Source organism: Trichosurus vulpecula, chromosome 5 (genome assembly GCF_011100635.1).
Source record: "Trichosurus vulpecula isolate mTriVul1 chromosome 5, mTriVul1.pri, whole genome shotgun sequence".
NCBI classification, from domain to species: Eukaryota; Metazoa; Chordata; class Mammalia; order Diprotodontia; family Phalangeridae; genus Trichosurus; species Trichosurus vulpecula.
The window spans coordinates 262,263,434-262,275,400 of record NC_050577.1 but is presented as its reverse complement, the minus strand read 5'-3'; the positions used below and the strand labels follow the sequence as shown (position 1 = coordinate 262,275,400).

The 11,967-nt window shown below is 38.6% G+C and overlaps 1 pseudogene; it reads left to right on the top strand.

Annotated features, from left to right (window-relative positions):
• The first annotated feature begins 11,068 nt into the window (after positions 1-11,068).
• Positions 11,069-11,590, top strand: LOC118849786 (annotated as a pseudogene).
• The last annotated feature ends 377 nt before the right edge of the window (positions 11,591-11,967 follow it).

Here is an 11,967-nt window from a genome sequence, read left to right as displayed (position 1 = left end):
TCCAGAATGAAAGAGGTTGACAAGAACCATTGTGGCTGTTTACAAGCCCCATACTGAGATACCCTCTTAACTCTGCAGAAAAAATGTGAAATGCTGAGTGATCAGGATTGTGTGGAGATGAGGGTGAGCTCCTGGAATTATCTCAAAATTCTCAGGAGTTTTCTCCTGCAACCTAAAATGATAAATTTCCAAACTTCTTAATGATTAATCTCAAAACTTCCAGAATATGCTAAGATGTTTTTAGGTCTATCTAACTTTTTGCTGCACCCAGGCTGGCCAGAGCTGGAACCATAAGGAAAAGAGTATTACTGATTTTGTGCTTTTGTTTTCTTTTTTCCTTCCTTCTTTCCTTCCTTCCTTCCTTCCTTCCCTCCTTCCTTTCTTCCTCCCTTCCTTCTTTTCTTTCTTCCTTCCTTTCTTCCTTCCTTTCTTTCTTTCTTTCATTCTTCCTTCCTTCTTTCCTCCCTCCCTCCCTCCTTTCTTTCCCTTTCTTCCTTTCTCTCTCTCTCTCTCTCTTTCTTTCTTTTCTTTCTTTCTTTCTTTTTTTCTTTCTTTTCCTAGCTGAAGCCCTTAGAAGTCTCTGGCTGTCCATATTTTAAATCTTACAAGGTAACAGGAGAGAATCTTGCTCACAAAACAAGTCAGACATTTTACAACACAAAGACACAAACTGAAGATTAACAGACAAATACAAACAGAGCCCATGATTAATGAAAGGGAGAGTGGGGATTAAAGGCTATTATTACTCTGAAGAAAGGGGGTTGAGGAATTTGCAAGGGTCTAAGCTCTGTATACCTCTCCTAGTTGAGAGAATGGAGAAGAAGGACAGATGGAGTTTGGATCTTGAAGGCCTCCCTCAGAGTGCCCCTAAAGTTTTTAATTTAAGGGGGCAAGTACCAATGAAGTTAAGTTTAGGGATCTGAGTCCCCAACAGGAATGTAGCCTTTAAGGGAAAGGGAAGGGGGAAAGGGTACAGAAGCTAAAGTGGCTTTCCAAGCTTTAAGGGAAGAAATTTCTACCTTATTCTTACTTCACCATTTAAGCAAACCAGCAGTGAAAAGCATTCTCACCAGAGTCTTGGAATAATTGCAGAGGTTATCCAAATTGCAGAGAAGACCTATACAAATGGCGTTCACCTCCAGAGATATCTTAGAGAGAAAAAAAAATGCATACTGTAATGAAGGAGCAGAGTCCATTAGAAGCAGGAGTGGAGAAGGAACTTACTACTCCCATCCAGGGTGGGAACTTTTCAGGAGAACAAGTCCTGCAGGCACCCAGTCCCAGCGCCAACTGGGGATGGGTCCAATCTCTGGTACTATCCCATCAGAGCAAATGGCACCAATTCTGCCAACCACTACTAAGTTTGTTCTTAGAAAGACAAACAAAATTATGCTGCATGTGACTGTTTGTTTCTCTCAAAGCTTATGGAACATGTATATAGAGATACACTTGGAAATTCATTATAGACAATGAACTTAAGAATGAACAGAGAAGAGATCTCATATATCTAGAGCAATTTTCTCTCACCTTGTATCCAGGCTTAGGATGCCTAATGCCTATGTCAGCTAATATTATAGTCTCCATATATGTTAACCATAATATGAGAAAGGAATTTTCTTAATTGGATAGGTTGCAAATACAATAAGATAGGAGAAGTGTTGAAGTGTCCATTAAAATTATGGATCCAGGATATCTGCGTTTCTTCTATCATTAACATGACATGATATAACATAACAGAGCATATGTCCATAAAATACCAACATGAGAAAAGTCCCATTATTCAAGATACTGTTTGGTTCAAGGCACCTTGTCCTTGGGAGTCATAAACAGAAGAATGTTCCTGGTCAGCTTCATCTGGCCTTGTAGTTGCTGACATGGGAAGGGGAATTTTGAGTTCCCTCAGAAAGCAAAGCAAAGCACGTCTGTTATGCCAGAACATCTAAATCATTATGATAACTTGAGCTAAGAGTGGACTAACATTTCTCTCTTGATTGGCCAATCAAGGTTTTAGGCCTCTCTAAGGTCTTGAGGGTTCAAAATGTTTTGGGGAGTAGTCGATACCTTCTACTGTAATAGGTCTTTCACACCTTTTCATGTGAAATAATTTACCCCATTCCACCTCTCCCTTCCTTCTGTACCCAGTGTACTCCTCTTTTTTATCTCTTAATTATTTTTATTTCATTCTTTCAAATTCACCTTATACCCATACCCTCTCTCTATGTATATTCCTTCTAGTTGTACTATTAGTGATACAATTTTTTTAAGAATTACAAATATCATCTTCCCCTGTAAACATGCTAATAGTTTAGCTCTATTGAATCTTTTATGTTGTCCTTTCTCTTATGGTTCTCTTGGGTCTTGATATTAGAGATCACATTTTAGGTTTAGTTCTGGTCTTCTCCTTATGAAAGCTTGTAATCTTTCTATTTCATTGAATGATCATTTTTTCCCTTGATATATTATGCTTAATTTTGCTGGGTAAGTGATTCTTGATTATAGTCTTAGCTCATTTGCCTTCCAGAATATCATCTTCCATTACCTCCAGCCCTTTAAGATTACAGCTTCCAAGTCCTATGTAATCCTGATTGAGATTACCCAATATTTGAATTGTTTCTTTCTGGCCACTTGTATTATTTTTTCCTCAATCCGATAATTCTGAAATTTGGCTACCATGTTCCTTGGAGTTTCTATTTTGGAATCTCTTTCCTGAGGGGACTGGTGGGTTCTTTTAATGCCTGTTTTGCCCTCTGATTCCAGGACATCAGGGCAATTTTCCTTGCTAATTTCTTAGAAGATACTGTCCAGGTTATCCTTGTGATTATGGCTTCATGTAGTACAATGATTCTGATCCTGTCTCTCCTGGATCTGTTTTCCAAGTCAGTTGGTTTTCCCATGAGGCATTTTACATTTTCTTCTATTTTTCATTCTTTTGAATTTGTTTGATTGATTCCTGATGTCTCATAGAGTCATTAGCTTCCCCTTGCGCAATTTTAATTTTAAAGTGTTGCTTTCCTCAATTAGCTTTTGTACTTTCTTTTCCTTTTGGTCAATTGTACTTTTTAGGCAGTTGCTTTCTTCAGTGGATTTTTGTATCTCCTTTTCCATATGGCTAAGTCTACTTTTAGGCTATTTCCCTAGCTGTTGATATTTTTCACACTTCTCTTGCATCACTCTCATTTCTTTTCCCACATTTTTTTCTACCTCTCTTAAATGATTCTTAAGCTCCTTTTTGATTCCACGAGTTCGTTTTGGCCTTGAGACCACTTCCCATTTCTCTTTGGGGTTTTGCCGATAGCTGTTTTGGCATTGTTGTCCTTTTCAGAGATTGTGTTTTGCTCTTTGCTGTAACCATAACTTTCTATGGACAGATTCTTTTTTTGTTGTTGCTTTTTGCTCATTTTATTTTTCTTTTTACCTTTTTTTCCTTTCTTTTAAATTTGAACTCTGCTCCTGGGGTGGAAGGGGCACTGTCTTAGTCTTCATGGACCAGGGCCTGCTGGCCCTGGCTGTTTACCTGGTGCTGTGCTGATGTTGCCCAGAGGCCCATGTGAGATCCTCATGTTTGGTCCTCTGCAGAGTGATAGATGAGAGGTGGATGATGCTGCTGAAGGCTGTCGGGTTCTAGCAGCTTACCTGGTCCTGAACTGGGGTCCTATTGATGTATCTGGCACTTGCTGAGGCCTGGTGGGGTGTTTCTGCATTTCCCTGCTGCTATACTGAGGCATGTAGAGGTCGGACTGTTGGAGAATGTTGGTTTTCCCGAGGCCATACTGAAGCATATGGTGGTTCTTGGAGCTTGAGTCTGCTGGTTCTCTTTGCTATGCTAAGGCATTTGGGGGCAGAGGGTGGGGTCCCTGTGTTGGTGTTTGTCTGCTCCATCACACTGGAGCTCAAGATCTCCCACTAGTTTGATGATGTGGGGCTTGCTGGGATGCTTCCTGATGTGAATGCACTCCTTTTTTTTTTTTTTTTAATCTGAGTGAGATGGACCTTTATTGCCAATTTCCCAGATTTCTTGAGTTAAAATATTGTTTTACCCCATTTGTAGCTGGTTCTGCTATTTCAGGATTTTTTGTGGCATTATTTTATGGTTGTTTGGAGGTGAATATGGGAGTGTTACAGTGATTTACTCATTACTGCACCATCATAGCTCCTGAAGTCAATCTCTGGGTGATTCTAAAGAAAGAAAAAATGCTACCATGATTTTTTTTTACATGATCTAACTGGAAAGAGTAGGTCTTTGGGGAAATTGAGATCATTTGTTCAAAATTTGTTCTGAAATTAAAACATCATGTAGTCTAATTTTCAGTGAGATATGGTCTCTTATTCAGATAATTGTGGTAAATCAGAATCTAATGCAAAATCTGTGTAACCTTAAGCTCTTTAGTTTACATTGTTTACCTCAGTTTCCTAATCTATAAAGGGGATCAATCATAACACTCACCTCCCATAATTGTAAATGCTTAGCATAGTGCTTGGCACATGGCAAGCACTAAATAAGTGTTAGTAATGGTACATACTCTCCATTGGCCTTTAATATAATTGATAAAAATGCCAAAAATAATAAAATGAATGATTTCTTATGTGAGATCACTTGGAAATGCAGTCACCTGAATTGATGTCATCAACTTGGGAATGAATTTTTCATATATCATGTATGTTATTATTGGGTCTCTAAAATTCTTCTTATATTGTGAAATTTGAGACACCATTGTATCAGAAATGTCATTAGAAAAGTAACTTCTGGGGAGCAGAGCCAAGATGGTGGAGTAGAAGTGGGACTTGTTTGATCTCTCCCCCAAACTCCTTGAAATACTTGTGAAAAATGATTCCACACAAACTCCAGAGCAGCAGAAGCCATAAAATGATAGAGTGAAGTTGATTTCTAACCTAAGACAATCTGGAAGGCTAACAAGAAAGGTCTATTGCATTGTGCTGAGGGCAGAGCACAGTCAAGCCTGGGCTGTGCCAGCACAGACAAGACTAGAGGAGGTCTCAGGGCACTGAATCACTGGCAGCTGTGGTGGTTTCCAAAGTTCTTGACCCACAAACACCAAAGACAGCTTCAAAGGTGAGTGGGAAAGCTCTCTCACCCAGGTGACAGACTAGCATGGTCCAGGCACAGCACCAGCCCTAGGGCAGTGGTAGCCACTGCTGCAGTGGTGGCTGTTTCTGGAGCTCTCAGCCTACAGATGGTGGGAGAACTGAGCAGGTGATCTGGGTTGCAGTTCTGGATGGCAGTCCTGGGGTGAGGAGTACTGGTGTGACGGCTGTAGAGAGAGAAATCTGTTTGCAGTTCTAGGGCAGAAAAGAGTGCTTGTGGTTGCTCACAGACCAGAGCACAGGCCAGGAGATGATAAACAGCTTAGTTTTGATCATACCACTTTGGAGGAACTGAGAATTTACAGGTCCCTAGAAATATCTCTGAAAGCTACACAAATACCCTGAAACTTGGGGTAGTGCACCCTCCACTTAGTAGAAAGCTCAAAAGTCAAATAACTGGCTGGGAAAATGTGCAAACAGGGGAAAGAAAAGACTATAGAAGGTTACTTTCTTGGTGAAAAGATGTTTTCTTACACACTTAGTGATGAGGAAGATCAAGGCACACAGCCAGAGGAAGACAACAAGGGAAAGACTCCTGTATCCAAAGCATCAAAGAAAAATATAAAATGGTCTCAGGAGATGGAAGAGCTTAAAAAGGATTTTGAAAATCAAGTAAGAAAAGTAGAGGAAAAATTGGGAAGAGAAATGAGAATGATGCAAGAAAATCATGAAAAATGAGTAAATAGCTTACTAAAAGAGATGCCAAAAATGCTGAAGAAAATAACACCTTTAAAAATAGACTAACCTGGTAAAAAAAAAATGGCTCTCAACAAACTCTAGAGTAACAGAACCCATGAAGTGACAGAGGGAGGCAGGTCTGCAGCCCAAGATGGCCTGGATGGTCACTGGGAAGTGTCTATCTCACCATGCTGGGAGGAGAGTGCAGCCCAGTGTGGGATGCACCAGGACAGACCAAGTGCTGAGGAGATTGGGCAGAGCAAGACTTAGGGCCCTGAATCACTGAGCTATGGCAGCTACCAGACTTCTCAACCTACAAACACCAAACGCCATGGAACAGGTCAGTGGGAAAACTTCTGGATTGGGGTAACAAGAGTGCATGGTTGGCCCCAGCCCCTGGGGCAGGAGAGGTGGTGCAGCATGGTGGCTGCAGCAGCAGGAAGTTCCTGTGGCTGCTTCCAGAGCTCCAGCTGTGGTTGTTCTGGCCCCAGGCTCGGTGGGAGGAGTCAAGCGGTGGATCAGAGCAGGAGAGCAGGGAGCACTTTGCTGGTGCAGAGGCAGGGTTCTCTTGCTTTGCCTTGATTGGATCTGTGTCACAGTCCTGCTTGGTGGTTCTTGGGGGAGGAGGAGTTCTGGTGTGGCAGAGCTTGCCATGTAGAAGTAGCTCTGAAAACAGCAGCACAGTGTCCTGAAGCCTGGGACAAAGCACTCACCATTCTGAAGCCAGTCATACCCTGACAAAAACCTCAAAGGTCAAGTAGTTGGCTGGGAACATGGCCAGGTAGTGAAAGACTCAGACTATTGAATCTTTTTTTGGTGACAAAGAAGATCAAAACGTACATACAGAAGAAGTCAACAAAGTCAAGGAGCCCACATCAAAAGCTGCCAAGAAAAATATGAATTGGTCTCAGGCCATGGAAGAGCTCAAAAAGGTTTTGGAAAAGCAAGTAAGAGAAGTAAAGGAAAAATTGGAAAGAGACATGAGAGTGATTCAAAAAAAATCATGAAATACAAGTCAATGACTTGCTAAAGGAGACCCAAAAAAATACTGAAGAAAATAACACCTTAAAAAATAGAATAACCCAAAGGACAAAAGAGCTCCAAAAAGCCAATGAGGAGAAGAATGATTTAAAAGGCAGAATTAGCCAAATGGAAAAGGAGGCCCAAAAGACCACTGAGGAAAATACTACCTTAAAAATTAGAAGGGAGCAAGTGGAAGCTAGTGACTTTATGAGAAATCAAGAAATTATAAAACAGAACCAAAAGAAAGAAAAAATGGAAGACAATGTGAAATATCTCAATGAAAAAACCACTGACCTGGAAAATAGATCCAGGAGAGATAATTTAAAAATTATCAGACTTCCTGAAAGCCATGATCAAAAAAAGAGCCTAGACATCATCTTTCAAGAAACTATCAAGGAAAACTGCCCTGATATTCTAGAACCAGAGTTTAAAATAGAAATTGAAAGAATCTATTGATCACTTCTTGAAAAAGATCCCAAAAAGAAAACTTCTAGGAATATTATAGCCAAATTCTTGAGTGTTCAGGTCAAGGTGAAAATATTTTAAGCAGCCAGAAAGAAACAATTTGAGTATTGTGGAAACACAATCAAAATAATACAAGATCTAGCAGCTTCTACATAAAGGTGTTGAAGGGCTTGGAATATGGTATTCCAGAGGTCAAAGGAGCTAGGATTAAAACCAAGAATCACCTACCCAGCAAAACTGAGTATAATTCTCCAAGGCAAAATATGGATTTTCAATAAAATAGAGGACTTCCAAACATTCTTAAAAAAAAGAAAAGACCAGAGCTGAAGAGAAAATTTGACTTTCAAATACAAGAGTCAAGAGAAGAATGTAAAGGTAAGCAAGAGAGGGAAATCATAAGGGACTTACTAAAGTTGAACTGTTTTGGTGATATTTCTCAATGGAAAGATGATATTTGTGACTCATGAAACCTTTCTAAGTATAAGGGTAGTTGAAGGGAATACACACACATATATGTATATATACATATAGATATGTAGACAAAGGGCACAGGGTGAGTTGAATGTGAAGGGACGATATCTAAAAATAAATACAATTAAGGGGTGAGGAAAAAATATATTGGGAGAAGGAGAAAGGGAGAGATAGAATGGAGTAAATTATCTCAGATAAAAATGGCAAGAAAAAGCAGTTCTATTTGAAGGCAAGAGAGGGCAGGTGAAAGGGAATGAATGAGTCTTGTACTCATAAGACTTGACTTAAGGAAGGAATAACATACACACTCAATAGCGTATCTTACCCTACAGGAAAGTAGGGGGAAGGTGATGAGATAGGGGATGATAGAAGGGAGGGAAGATTGGGGAAGGATGTAATCAAAAACAAACACTTTTGAAAAGGGCCAGGGTCATGGGGATAAAATTGAATGAAGGGAGACAGGACAGGATGGAGGGCAATGTAGTCTTCACAACATGACTGTTATGGAAGTGTTTTGCGTAATGATTCATGTGTGACCTATGTTGAATTGCTTGCTTTGTCAAGGAGGGTGGGTGGGGAGGGAAGAAGGGAGAAATTTTGGAACTCAAAGTTCTAAAAACAAATGCTCAAAAAATTTGTATTTTTACATGTAACTGGGAAATAAGATATACAAGCAATGGGGTATAGAAATATATCTTGCCCTACAAGAGAGTGAGGGGAAAGGGGATAAGGATGGGGGGAGTGGGGCAACTGAAGGGAGGGCAGACTGAGGAAAAGGGCAATCAGAATATATGACATCTTGGGATGGGGGTTGGGTTGAAATGGGGAAAAAATTTGTAACTCAAAATCTTGTGGAAATCAATGTTGAAAAGTAAAAAAATTATATTAAATAAATAGAGAAAAAAAATAGACTAAGCTAAATGGCAAAAGAGATTCAAAAAGCCAATGAAGAGAAGTAGGCCTTGAAAAGCAGAGTTGGCCAAATGGAAAAGGAGTTCAAAAAGTCACTGAAGAAAAATAACTCCTTAAAAATTAGAATGGAGCAAATGGAAGCTAATGACTTCATGAGAAATGAAGAAATTATAAAAGAAACCAAGAGAATGAAAAAATAGAAGACAATGTGAAATATATCATTAGAAAAACAACTGACCTGGAAAATGAATTCAGGAGAGATAGTCTAAACATGATTGGACTACCTGAGAACCATGGTCAAAAAAACAGCCTAGATATCATCTTTCAAGAAATTATCAAGGAAAGTTCCCCTGATATTCTAGAACCAGAGGTTAAAATAGAAATGTAAAGAATCCACCAAACACCTCCTGAAAGATATCCCAAAAGGAAAACTCCTAGGAATATTGTAGCCAAATTTCAGAGTTCCCAGGACAAGGAGAAAATATTGTAAGTGTCCAGAAAGAAACAATTCAAGTATTGTGGAAACATAATCAGGATAACAAAAGATTTAGCAGAAACTACACTAAGTGTTAGAAAGGCTTGGAATATGATATTTCAGAGGTCAAAGGAACTAGGATTAAAACCAAGAATCACCTACCCAGCAAAACTGAGTAAAGTATTTCAGGGGGAAAAATGGAATTTCAATGAATTAGAGGACTTCCAAGCATTCTTGTTGAAAAGACCAGAGCTGAATAGAAAATTTGACTTTCAAATACAAGAATCAAGAGATACATGAAAAGGTAAACAGGAAAGAAAACCTTTAAGGGACTTATAAAAGTTGAACTGTTTAGGAAAGATGATACTTATAACTCAAAAGACCTTTCTCAGTATTAGGGTAGTTAGAGGGTATATCTATATCTATATCATCTATATCTATATCTACATCTATATCTATATCTATATCTATATCTATATCTATATCTATATCTATATCTATATCATCTATATCTACATCTATCTATATCTATATCCATATCTATGTCTACATCTATATGTGTGTGTATATGTGTGTATGTATATGTGTGTATATGTATATGTGTATGCATATATATGTATATTTATATATATGTCTACATATATGCATGTATGTGTGTGTGTGTGTGTGTGTGTGTGTGTGTGTGTGTATAATGTGTGTGTGGATAGAGGGCACAGGGTGAACTGAATATGAAGGGATGATACCTAAAAATTAAAATTAAGTGTTGAGAAGAATATACTGGGAGAAAGTGAAAGAGAGAATTAGAATGTAGTAAATCATGTCACATAAAAGATGCAAGAAAGAACTTTTACTATGAAGGGGAAGAGGGGAAAGGTGAGAGGGAATAAGTGACCCACAGTCTCATTGGATTTGGCTTAAGGAGGCAATAACATACACATTCAATTGGGTCAGGAAAGCTATCTTATCCTATAGGAAAACAAGGGGGAAGAGGAAAAGAGATGGTGGATAATACAAGGGACAGAAGTTTGGGGGAAGCATAACAACTTTTGTGGAAGGGGAGGTTGAAGGAGAGGATAAAATAAATGGAAGTGGGACAGGATAGAGGGTAATATAGTTAGTCTTTCACAACATGCCTGTTACAGAAGTGTTTTGCATGACTACACATGTATAATCTATATTGAATTGTTTGCCTTCTCAATGAGGGTGGTTGGGGAGGGAGGAAGGAAGAGGATGTGGAACTCAAGGCTTTAAAAATGAATGTTGAAAATTGTTTTTACATGCAAGTGGGAAATAAGATATACAGGCAATGGGGTATAGAAATCTATCTTGCCCTACAGGAAAATAGAAGGGAAGGGGATAAGAGAAGGGGGTGGAGGGTAACAAAATGGAGGGCAGATTGGAAGAAAGTCTAATCAAAATGTACACTGTCCTGGGGTGGGGGGAGGGGAGAGATAGGGAGAAAGTTTGGAATTTAGAATCCTGTTGAATTGAATGTTGAAAACTGAATATATATATGAAGAAAAATAACTTCTCTTTTAATCTAGATGCTGTTCATTATAAATTGAACTGTTAGACAAATATAGTAAAAAAAGAATTGAGAACTTAAATATTTAATGGTTTGTATTTGCTTTAATATAATAATTTGCCATTAAGGGAAAAAAAATGTAGCAAAGCCCTCTTTAAGCTGTTCTTGTCTGTGAGGTACCTTCCTTAGAGTTTTCTACTTAGGCAAGGTCAAAAAATCTTATCAACATATTGACCACATGACATAACATTCTAAAATTCAGTAGGACTTCAGTTGACAAATTTAATTAGTTCTGAGATTCTCTTCATCATGAGATTTGTTGGGTCCATGGCTGTGGTTGCTGTGGTTGCTGTGGCTCGCAGGAGTCTGTACATATTGCAGCCAATTATTTTATATCAGACTTGAAGTGATCAGAAATGAGTGAACCATCTGAACCTGATAATGCAAAACCCAGTTCCACTCAAGAACAGGCAGACTCAAGTTTTCCTGAGAGAAAATGTCAAATTGGACAGAAGCAACTGCAACAAATAGGGCAACAATTAAAATCCTTAGCATTTCAAAATCCAGGACCTCAGGTTGCAGACTTCAATCCTGAAAGTAGAGAGCAGAAAAAAAAGGCCCACAAGTCAAAGATGAATGAATATTTTTCTGCGAACAATAGTACCCCATTTATCCAGAGGTCAGGCTTACGGAATCCTCAACCATCTGGAATACAGCCAAGAAACAGGAAAGTGATGAAGAAATATGACAAGAATGGCCGGCTGATTTGTAATGGTTCAGACTTATGTGACTGCTGAGGTTGCTTCTATCTATGTTCCAAGTGTAACTTAAACAAATGTGGACCAGAGTGCTGCTGTAATAGGAAATGGGTCTATGATAATATTGTAACTGAGGGTGGTGATGTTGTTAGTACATTGCCATATTTTGTTCCTGACTGAGGTCTTTGTGAGAAGATTTGTGCTTTTTTACACAGTAACTAAGTACAGAATGGGCAGTCATTGCCAAACTTTTTTCATCTTGTCTTTTCAAAATGTCTGATTAATATGAAAAAAATAATTTCATTGTGTTGAACAACCAAGAAAACACCTCTCCTTAGATGTACCAACTCAGATTTTCCTCAGTTACAGTTTTCTGTACTTTAGGATGTCCCAAATGCCAACAAGGAAACATTTTCTTATGCGTAATGGGATAGAATAATTTAATTTCTTTCTCATTTTCTTTATAGTTTCCTTTGTCACATGATCCAGTTAAAAATTGCCTTTAGATTTTAATCAATAGCATATTATTTGGACTGTTTTCCATAAAGAAGAATTTA